Below are 11507 nucleotides of genomic sequence, written 5' to 3'. Positions count from 1 at the left end.
TGGTGACCACGTGTGGGTTTGTGGTGACCACGTGTGGGTTTGTGGTGGCTATGTGGAGGTTTGTGGTGACCATGTGTGGGTTTGTGGTGGCCACCTGTGGGTGTGGGTTTGTGATGGCCACGTGTGGGTTTGTGGTGACCACTTGTGTATTTGTGGTGACCGTGTGTGGGTTTCTGGTGGCCACATGTGGATTTGTGGTGGCCACCTGTGGGTGTGGCTTTGTGGGTTGCCACCTGTTCATGCCTTTGGCACAATCAGCCCTGGTAAAGCCCTGGGCTCCTTCCCAAGGTGTCTGGAGCCAAAACCCAGGTTTCCACAGGCCCCATTCCCTCTTCCCTCTGGTTCTGAGCCACCAGCCTTGATCCTGCTCAACCACAACACTGTGGCTTTGCATTTCTGTGCCTGTTGCCTCAGCACCCAGTGTTGGCTGCTGCCAGGGCACTGCTCCCGTGGTGTGGGTTCAGCTGGAACCAGCACCAAGATCTGCTGGTTGCTTTAATCTCTTTAATCTTTCCTTGGCTCACAGTTGATTTTTGGGAGCTGGTGTTAGAGCTGAGGCTTTCCTGGAGGGCTTTGGCTGCACACTGATGTCTGTCCTTCTATAGAAAGAACATATCCAGAGGCACCTTTCATTCCTCTTCCTCTGGGAAAGGCCAACTGCACAGCTCTGGCTGCTGAGGCCACACACAAGTGACATATGTTTCTATATATTTTAATAGGAAGTAATATTTGTGTACACTAATGTCAAACAGCATCTTAACACAATCACATGGAATTCATACAGGACTCATGATTTGATCCTAGAATTGCTCCTTTTTTTTTTTTTTTTTTTTCCCTAGCCAAAATGGTCTTAGATTAACTTCAAAAATAGGCATTGAATTTCTCTGTAGCATTCTGGGTATTTTCTCTCTAAAGAAGTGTCTGTAATTTATGATCTGTAATTAGAATCCAATTTAATAATTACATGTCCTGCAAGGAAATGTTTCTTGAGCAGGGCTTTGTTCTTGTGCAGCTGCTGGAAGCACAAAGCTGTGGATTATAAGAAATAGTTCAGATGAAAATGGACTGTTGAGGACAAAGTACCTTCAGAATTGATCAGAATTGCTGAATGACAAATCTAGTTGATCAAATTGACTTTGCTGCATTGTATATAGTGTCAAGATACCCATCTCATAAGCCTACATGGCATAAATCACTCTGGATGCAACAGAGATTAATTTTTGTGACTGTTTAATGACAGATTTCTATATGAAATTTAGCAGATCAAAGACAGGGTTTGGATGGTTTGTCTTTCCTCTAGGAAATGCCATCACAAAAAAACTTAAGCTGAAAATTCCACAGCAGTTTTTCTAGGATTTCCTTCTTATGCTCAAAAAGATATACAAAAGCCTTTATCCCCCATATCATTAACTTAAGGCTAATTCAGAATTATTTTAGCCTTAAACATGAATAATTTCAGACTGACCTGATGACAGGTTAAAATTCTTTTCTAAACTGTGGAGTTTAGCTAAAGGATCATATACTCATTTCATTAACTTCTTCTTCCAGGCAATATTGTACCTTGGAAATGACTTAATTAGTTGAAATTCATAGCAAAGGTTTTTTGGAAAGCTGCCTGCACTAGGAGATGGGGATCATCCACATACATATTTCTAGCTTGTGCTCTATGAATCGATCATATAAATTGGTCAGATCTTCAGAGAATGCTGTGAAGTTTTAAATTTAAGGAAATGGGCAGTTTCTATAATTGCTGGGGACAACTGGAGGCCTGATTTGGTGTCTCCTCATGTGTTTTATTCCCCTGCTGTGTTATAGTGCTGGTAAAAGAGTTGAAAGGAGGCAATGGGCTCAGGTGACTGGTAAAGGGTGGATAATTTACATTAGGAAATTCAGCTGGTTTAATTTTTTAACTGAAAAGACCTCCAAGGTCATTCAGTCCAACCTGTGCCCAATGCCCACCTTGTCCCCCAGCCCAGAGCACTGAGTGCCACGTCCACTCCTTCCTTGGACACCTCCAGGGGTGAGGAGTCCATCACCTCCCTGGGCAGCCCCTTCCAATGTTTAACAACCCTTTCCAGGGAGAAATTCCTCCTGGTGTCCAACCTGAACCTCCTGGTGTCCAACCTGACCCTCTCCTGGTGCAGCTTGAGGCCGTTTCCTCTTTTCCTGTCTCATGGTGTTTGATCTCCTCCCCAAAACATTTCTTGGCGTCGTTCATCGTTCCAACTGAGACCCCTCAGCACAGTGAGGGGCTGGTAGGTCCTGTGGGTCTGAACTGCAGAACTGTGGGCAGAGATGGACCAGGTGATGGGTGGAAGAGGTCAAAACATGTTTGCAGCTGCAGAACACAGAGGGACATATTTATAAGAAGGATCTGAAGCCATTAGAGAGCACCCAAAGGAGGGAAACCAGGATGGGGAAGGGCCTTGATTTGAAGCCGTGTGAGGACACTGTGTGAGTGTGTGAGTGCCGTGTGAGGGCATTTGGTGTGTTCAGCTGGAGAAGAGGAGACTGAGGGGAGACCTCACTGCAGTTCCAGCTTCCTGGGCAGGGGCAGAGGAGGGGCAGGGACTGAGCTCTACTCTGGGGGGACAAGGGACAGCACCCAGGGAATGTGCCAGGGCAGGCTCAGGTCGGATCTCAGGAAAAGGTTCTTCCCCCAGAGGGTGGTTGGGCACTGCCCAGGCTCCCCAGGGCAGTGGACACAGCCCCAAGGCTGCCAGAGCTCCAGGAGGGTTTGGCTGATCCTCTGGGGCACAGGGTGTGACTCTGGGGTTGGGCCTGTACAGGGCTGAGGGTTGGACTGGATGATCCTTGTGGGTCCCTCCCAGCTCAGCACATCCTGTGAGTGTGATTTCCACCTGTGCCTGGGTAAGAAAGCAGTTTAGTGCTAGTTTTCCAAGTACACAGAGAGAAGTGAGTGGAAACTCTCTTGAAGGACTAGAACTTAACTGTGATTTGAAATATTAATGCAACCTCATGTTCAGGCAGTGGGACTTCCCTGAGCAAAGCCATATGCTGAGGTCACTGGGGAGAGCAGGATGCTCAGTTTGGGTTTGGATGAATGTGACAACACTGACCTCCAGCACTGAGACAAGTTCAGGGTCTTGACAGTTTTCTGCTCTGTCCTTTCTTCCTCAGATATTCCAGAAAGAGATGTGCAGCAAGGGCAGGCAGGTTTCTCTGTATCCTATCATGTGCTGAGGTGTCAAACCACATAGAGTTTTTTATTTTTTTAGGCTGCTGCTGTACCTTTTCCTGCACTTCAAAAGATTAAATTGAACTCCCCTTAAATGAAAAGCAATGGCCCAAGCTGATAAATCAAAGATGTTACCCTGTGCTCCAGCATTAAAGATTGATGTGTTCACTCTGAATCTCCCTGGCTTGGAAAACATGTTATTTGGCCTCTCCTTGGACCTCTGTCCAGAGCTGTGACTGTGGGCTCATGGCATCTTGCCAGTCTAAATTTTCCTGCAGTGATTCCTCCAACTGCAGAAGTAGACCCAGCACCTCCAGCCTTTTTTTTGCTTTTTTGGTGTTTTCCATGGTGAAGGAGTGAGTGAGCCGAGTGTTATGTCCATCAGTGTTAGGACATCACCTACAGCACTTGAGGTCTCAGCAAAAAGGAGGTGGCTGGTGTGTGTTGTGACTTTATTGAGGTGTCTGTGGTGTCTCCTGCAGGTCTGGCATCCAAGAACTGCCTGTGGCATTTGGAGTTACTGATGGAATGGCTGCAAGCTCAGCCAACTGTTCCCTGTCCCAACAGAGAGACTGTTCCAGGGGGTTTGCAGGGATAGGAGTGGTTGGGCATCCCCAGGCAGTTTTAGAGGTGGGTTTGGTTTAGTGGAGCCACCTTTGGAAAATTAAGCCCATTATCAAACCCAAACTGGAGCTGCAGGTGGGTTGTGAGGACAAAAGAATGTTTATCACATCAAGCACCTGCAGCACCAGCACTGTGGGACGTTTCCAGAGCGTCACAGGTAGCATCCTGAGGGGCCCAGTGTTGGGAGAAGGGATCTCCTCCTTCCTGCTGGCAGCCAAATTACAGAGTGCCCTGGCTAATTGTGCATTCCAAGTGTCTCTAACACTCCATTTCCATGTAAAAAATTGCCATCCTTGTCCTGGGAACGTTACAAAATGTCCCAAAACCACGCTCAGGAGTCCAGGTATTATTTTGTACCTGAACAAGGAGAGTGATGAGTTGCTTGTCCCCACACAGATGATGAATATGAGGTGGTACAACAGAGTGATTTTGTCCTGTGTGTGAAGATTGATGGATTTGGGCGATGCTGCTTTTTTTCTTTTCCCCCTACAACCAAATTCTATTCAAAATCCTCCAATTCAGCAACTCAGGAAAATTAATGGAGCTGCTTTATGTGCCTTGGACTTATTTCCATATTTTAGCCTACCCTTTCTAAAATAATTTAAAAACCTTTCAAAATCCCAACATGCAGAGGCTGGGAACCAACCAGACAGACATTCTAGTGTTATTCCTGTTAAAATATTTCATATTATTGCAATTGAGCAAGAATTAGGATAATTTTTAATAGTGACATATGGCAATTATTGCTGAAAATGTTTCTGAGATACTTCTGACTTGTTTATATATTGCTGCAAGTGTTATAAAAACGACAGGAAATTCCTCTGGAACTGAATATTTGTTTATTTTCGAAGTGAACCGTTACATTAATCACACTGTGTTTAAAGGGCAGCATTTGCATTGGTCTGACCAATGAATCATAACCAACAATTTCCTTTTTTTAGAGCTGAAAGGAGAACATACACTATTAGTAACTGATCCATAAACATCCCCTGCAGATGACAACTGTACATTGAAAATTTTCATTTTGGAGAGTGAAAAACAAATCCAGTCGTGCTGAGGGCTCCAGAAAAGTCATGACCCTTGTTCACATTGGTGAGTAATTTCAGCTTTTTTAGGGATGTGAAGTGGCTGATGTGGCACCTCCTGGCCTCTGGAAGTCCTGAAGACTTGGGGTTTAGTGGATTTTTCAAGGCATTAGGTTTGTTTTTGAGCTAATTCAGCACCACTGTCTTTTAGTGTAATCTGGAGTTATTTTGGCATTAAAAAGAATATATTTGTGGAAGTCTTTGGAGACTTTCCCAACAGAAAAAAGTAGCCATGTGAGAATGTGTAGTGAACAATATCCATATAAATTATGGCTGGAGGGATCTTATATATTCTAATGGGCTCAGACCACGAACTCTCGAAATTCTGAATATAAATTCTGAGGCTCCCATTAATTATTCCCTTTCTTTTTGAGAGCTGGTGGTGGCAGCAGCATGAGAGATGTGCTGTGGGTGATGGTTCTCCCAGTGACTCACTCCTGGCCTCGAGCAAAGCACTTAATGTGTCCAGGGCTCACCTCAAAAAAGGGCCAGTGTTGCTTTTCTCAGGGTAATTCTCCTGAATTAACGTCTGAGAGATGCTTCCAGTTCCTAAAATAAAAGATGCCTCCAAGAATTCAGCATTTGCCAGGGAAAATCAGAATTCCTACAGCTGATGCAAACGGAGTTTGAGATTCTGCAGTCTCCTTCTGTTCCACGCAGAGAAACCCTGAGTTTCTTAAAAAATGGAAGAGGGAATTGATTATATTTTTTTGGAATTAATGCTGCAGTCAAAGGAGGATGACAGTGAATTTGTTATATTAGAGACACATTATACCTCTGATATTCACTGCAGCACCACCTTTGGGAGCCTGGGATAAATGAGGACTTTTTAGTGGCAAATCTTTGTGTGTTGTGAAGGTTCCTGGTCACAGAGGTGCTGCTTTTCCAGGGATTTCCTTTCAGTGAGCACAGCTGACCAAAGTACCTCTCCAAATGCAGCCCCTGAGACTTCTCATCCCCTCTGGAGGTGACTCCAGTGAAGATCTCCCAGCGTTTCATGGGAATTCTGGTGCAGGGAGAGGCAGGGAACTGGCACTGGGGTGACAGGAGGGGTGGTGGGAGGGGGGGATGCTGACAAGTGCCAAGGAGAGGCTTTGCTGTGCAGAGCCATCAATCCTCCTGCTCCTGCTTGATTGCCTTTGGCAGAATACAAGGCTGGGAAGACTTCAGATAAATCAAGGAGCTGGTTGTCTCCTGGCTCTGCTTCCACAGGGATATGGAATGGGTGAAGCTCCTGCCTCTGCTGTCCCCTAAGGTGGCCAAGCAGTGGCTTCCCAAATCAGTGAGGTGCAGTTTGTACCAGTGCCCAACCGACCCCTAGAACCTGCATTTCCACTTTCTGCTTTTTGATTGTTTCTGATTTATTTTCCTGGGGTTTTGTGTTCGTTTTGATCTGTGTACCCTCTGGGGAAGGTGAGGAGCAATCGTGGTACAAACAGCTTTCCATGAGGGAGTGAGGTTGCTGCAGTTTTGCAAGTTTTATTGTCTCAACTAGATTCTGAAAGCACCAGAAGCAGCTCCCCTCTCAGCTTTCCTCCCTAAAAAAATAAGAGGGAAAAAAACAGGATCATTTTTTCTCTGACCAACCTCCAGTATCTCTTAAAGAACTGAATTGTTAAAAACTATTAAAAGCAGAGCAAAAGGAGAAAAATAAACCCCTGGTGTTGCTAAGTGAGTGGAAAACAGATCTATAGAATCTACAATGGTTTGAGTTGGAAGGGACCTTCAAGACCATCTCATTCCATCCCCTGCCATGGGCAGGGACACCTTCCACTATCTCAGGTTGCTCCAACCTGGCCTTGGACACTTCCAGGGATCCAGGGGCAGCCACAGCTTCTCTGGACAACCTGTGCCAGGGCCTCCCCACCCTCCCAGCCAACAATTCCTTCCCAATATCCCATCTAGCCCTGCCCTCTGGCAGTGGGAAGCCATTCTCTGTGTCCTGTCCCTCCATCCCTTGTCCCCAGTCCCTCTCCAGCTCTCCTGGAGCCCCTTTAGGCTCTGGAAGGGGCTCTCAGGTCTCCCTGGAGCCTTCTCTTCTCCAGGCTGAATAATCCCAGCTCTGTCCATGTCTCCACAGACGAGGTGTTGTCAATTGTGGTGTCAATCATTGCTCCTCCCCAACACAACACCAAGGTCTGGTCCCACCACAGACCCCGTTCAACTCCACTGCCAAATGCCCATATGAATATTTTATATTTATTATCAATCTAGAGGTTCTTATTACAATACCTTGAGAAGGTGTTTTCCCAATAACAGAGCTGTGTGGAGCTGGAAAGGAGGAATATTACACCTCTCTGCAGGAAACAAGGAAAGAACAAGAGATGGAGCCTAAAAGGCCCTGAACGGCACTTTCAGAAACGGTTTCATTTGCAGCTGATCTGAGTTTGCTTTTTCCCCATTCAGGGTAAATCAACTCCACTCTCACAGGCAGGAGCTGACTGGCTCAGAAAGCTGAAAGTCCTCACTGGAAATTCCTGTGAGGTGTTAACTGAGCACATAAACTCTCCTTGGCTGTTCCAATAAAATATAACACCCCCCCCCCAGATTATATTAAATCCCTGCCTTGGGATAAGGGCAACTACCTGATTCCAAGCAACTCATGGTTAGGGTCATCCATTCCAATAGAGTGTTTGAGGAGCAAAAGTTGTGCTACTGCTAAAACTAGAATTAAAATAAACATATGAATAATAATAAACATGCATATATAGGGAACAGGACTGTATTATTTTTAGCACAGATTTATATTTTTTGGATTGTTTTGCTTTTATTATCTTCACCCCAATGCTTAGGCGTGACTTGGCAGTGTTCCTTCAAAGTTTCTGAAATCCTTTTGGCCATGTGGGCTTTTCAGTTCTGCTCAGAGTCCTTCAAACAGCATCAGCAGAAAGTGGTCCTTAGTGTTTGCCTCTTGTGGAGCTGGGGAAAAGCCAAATTCTGTCACTTCTGGAAGTAACTCTTTTGGCAGAGCTTAAGACTGAATACTAAAATATTGAATAATTGACATTCTAAGGTGCAAGTGGAGATTTCTCATTGATATGAGGCGGCTGCTCCTTCCAGTGCTTGTGGAACAGGGAAGAGAAATCCATGTTTGGGGCTCTGTTGGAGGAGCTGGTGCCGGTGGAGGGTGGGATGCACACCTAGAAGGCAGTGATTTTATTCAACAAAGGGGAAAGGGACAGCAAAATATGGCAAAGCTGGTTGGAATTGAAAGTTATAATATTATTTAAACATTTTAATAGGTTATTTTAATGGTTTGGTGGATGGAAAGATTTTGGGAAGTGATGCAAGTGGGCAGGAAGAGCTGAAAGGTGAGCAATGAATGACTGTGGGAGGGATTGAAAGGAATAAAACAGGGATGGTGGGGGGTGAATATTTGTGATAGAAACGCAGTTAAACGGAAGGAAAGACATGGAATAATCAGGTCAGCAGAAGCAGGGATAGAAGGTGGGTGGATTCTTTGGGATGTCTCCAGGATGTCCCACCACACCCCAGCTGGGCAGGTCCCTCAGCCCTGCAGTGCCTCTGGTGGTGCTCAGGATGAAGATGTTGAGAGATGCTTTCAGTCTCTGATTTTGCTTTCAATTTTTGGAACAATTAAATTTATTTTGGAGAAAATGAATATCAACCTGCAAAGCAAACATTGTCCAACTAAAACACTGAAAGCCATTTGAGTGAAAATGTGGCTCAATTTGCTTGCTCCGAGTGCCACTTCTTTACAAACAACTAATTTGAATTCTAAATGCATCCCTTTTTCTTCTTAATTCATATATGATGTAGCCAAAACCACGGATATTGCAGATGATTGCCCGGTGTTTGGATTCTTTTAGTTTAAAAATCTGTTTTAATATTGCAGGTGGTGATTAAGCACAACCTCCTCCTGGGCAGAAAAGCAGAACTTGACAACGAATTTTCAAGTGATTTTTGTCTAGTTAGAGCTATTTAACTGGAAGTCAATAATATTAGCAGAATAATTACTAAAGTCTAGTTTTCCTGGCCAATTTTAACAGCACCTTAAAAAATTGCCTTTGAAACTTTGCCCACACACTTGAAATTAGTCATATTTTGGAATAATTTATATTATTATATTATATTATCATAATATTATAATAATATTATCGTATTATAATATATTATATTATTATATTATTATATATATTGTGTTACATATTATATATGTATTATAATATTATTATAATATTATTATAATATTAATTTACATTTTTTTACATTCCCCCTAAATGGTGTCTGGAGGTCCAGAACTATTAGGAATCATTCCTTCTCTTGAAAAACAAGATTTTCCCTCTGAGCATCCCTCCAAACATCCCTCCCAGCATCCCTAAAAGCACTGGCAGATTGAGGACTGTAGGACACCACATATCCTAGGGTGACCTGATGTGATTGAAAAGCAAATATCAGCTTAAACAGCAGCTCTGAGCAATACCAAAGGGATAAAATAGCAGATCCTTTTATACAGTCTCAGGCTTCTTGTCTCCTTAGCACAGTTTGGTATTTAAACCAATTTTTTCCAATAATTGAAAATCAAGTTGAGGGGATTCACTCCCATGTGCATGAAGTGGTTGTTGCCACGACCCAGCTGGCTTTGGCTGATTTCTGGGCTCCAGATCCTGCCCCAGCTGGGGAGGAAATCCTTCACAATCCTTTCTGATTGACAAAAATGATGAGTCAAAGCCCTAACAGAACTGGCTAAGGGGAAATAATAGCAGTGCAGCTCCAAACTCCCAGGCGAGGCTGACAAAGAAAGCACAGGGACAGTGTGGGGTCTCTCATAAGGGAATAAAAGGAAAATATTTCATGGAACCCACACTGCTGCAGTCCTGGAGTCCTGAAACTCTTCAGCAAGGAAACAGGGAGCACATTTGAGCCTGAAAGCTGAAAAGTGGCAAAAGCTAAGTTAGGAAATTACAGAATAGTTTGGGTTGGAAAAGTCTTTGAGGTTGTTGAGTCCAACCTTTGGCCAACGTCCGCCTTTTCAACTGCAGCAGAGCACCAAGAGCCACGTTCAGTGAGCAAGGATGGGGACTCCACCACCTCCCTGAGCAGTCCTTGGAGGGGAAAAAACCCAACCCAAGCCACTTAGACAACAACAACAACCCTCCCTGTGTGGTGGCAGTGAGCAGATGGCATCACACCTCACGGCCTGTCCTTCCTGCGGGGGAGCTCCTTCACCTGCGACCTCTTCATGACATCCTCACTTCTCCACCACCTGTCCCCTCCAAGGCTGCTGGAGCTGAGCAGTGTGGCTCCTAATTTCGTTTATTTTCTCATGTAGCAAAGAGGGAAGGCTGGGAAAGCTGGGAATGGGTCTGTGCCATCTGTACAGACACGCACTCGCCTCCCGAATCCAGCTCGTTAATTCCCCGCTCCCGCTTTTCCTCTTTAACTCACAAACTGCAGCTCCTGTCAGTTATGATTCTCTTCAGGAAGGCTTTGAAACAGTCAGAGAAGAGCCTCTTTTCCCCATTTGCTCGACTATCAAGGCAGTTTGGAGGAGGCAGAAGGGGATTCAATTTAGCAAGCTCAGCTCCTGCTGCAGATGTCAAAGCACGGAGCTTGTTTGTCATCAGCGTTTGGCGGGGAAAGTTTGCTCTCGAAATCACTGCAGAAAACAACCTTTGCTTGTATAACAAGCTTGCTTGGCTCCTGTATTTTCAGACAGATGAATTCTTTCCCCAGATCAAATAGCTGAAATACAATCCCTCGCCAGGTAGAGGAAAAAAACGTCGTCGTCTGCATCTTTTTCAAATAGAGCTGAAAAACGCTTCGGGTTCTGTGTGGGCTTTTTTCCTTCATTTTAAGATCACTGACTGTGCTGCTCTGGCACTGGCAGGATCAATGATAACAAGCATGTCTAGATAAGACATCAAAATTCCCTTTTTACTGGTAGTTAGGACTCGGTAGAGCTGCAGTGCTCCCAGGATGTTCAGCGGTATATATTTATTTATGGAGCATTTGTTTATTCATTTATATGCCCTAATGAAAAAAAACTGAGTGCATTTGGTAAAGAAAAAAAGTTTTCAGGGAGTGTTTCAAAACATAAGCCAGTACTATGCTTTTTGCAGTGATTGTGGGTTGTTTCCTGCTGTATTTACAGAGTTAATTAAATTTTGACCTTTCATGAGGCTGGACTGGATCTTAGAGGTCTTTTCCAACCTAAATGATTCTGTAACTCCGTGACCAGTGGGACTTTTTCCTGAGTAAGGGAGTGTTCAGGCAGCACATCTAGGGAGGGACTCTGGCTCTTAAATCCCATCCTTCATTTCTTGTGCTTTAATTACCTGTGATTCAGTGGCAGTTAAGAGAGAAAAGGTGCTTTATAAATAAGTCATTTTCCTGCTGAGAGTCCCAAAACATTGGTTTCACAGCCTGTTATTAACACAGGGTCATGCTGTTCAAATGAATTTTAAGCCAGACTGAATTTTATACCTTGTTGTTATAAAGATCATGAACTGCACTTATTTCAGTTTGCGGAGGGTCAGCTCAGTAAGTTATTGGGGAACAATTTTATTTTAAACTGAGGTAAAATACAACCCAAAGAGGTTTCATTTGTCTCATTAAAGTCCATTTCAAGGTGTTAT

At 44.2% G+C, this 11507-nt stretch overlaps 1 long non-coding RNA gene across 4 annotated transcripts in view; it reads left to right on the top strand.

The window, feature by feature from the left end:
* LOC113949227 overlaps positions 1 to 6676 on the top strand; it is a 37839-nt gene extending 31163 nt beyond the window's left edge. For all 4 annotated transcript variants that reach the window (XR_003528388.1, XR_003528389.1, XR_003528387.1 and 1 more), the window contains 2 exons: positions 4765 to 4915; positions 5283 to 6676. This is a non-coding gene — a long non-coding RNA (uncharacterized LOC113949227). The remainder of the gene's footprint in view (positions 1 to 4764; positions 4916 to 5282) is intronic.
* Positions 6677 to 11507: the final 4831 nt, after the last annotated feature.

Source organism: Corapipo altera, unplaced genomic scaffold (genome assembly GCF_003945725.1).
Source record: "Corapipo altera isolate COAL_440 unplaced genomic scaffold, ASM394572v1 113, whole genome shotgun sequence".
Taxonomy (NCBI): domain Eukaryota; kingdom Metazoa; phylum Chordata; class Aves; order Passeriformes; family Pipridae; genus Corapipo; species Corapipo altera.
The sequence above is the reverse complement of the archived record's forward strand: the minus strand, read 5'-3'. Positions and strand labels throughout refer to the sequence as shown.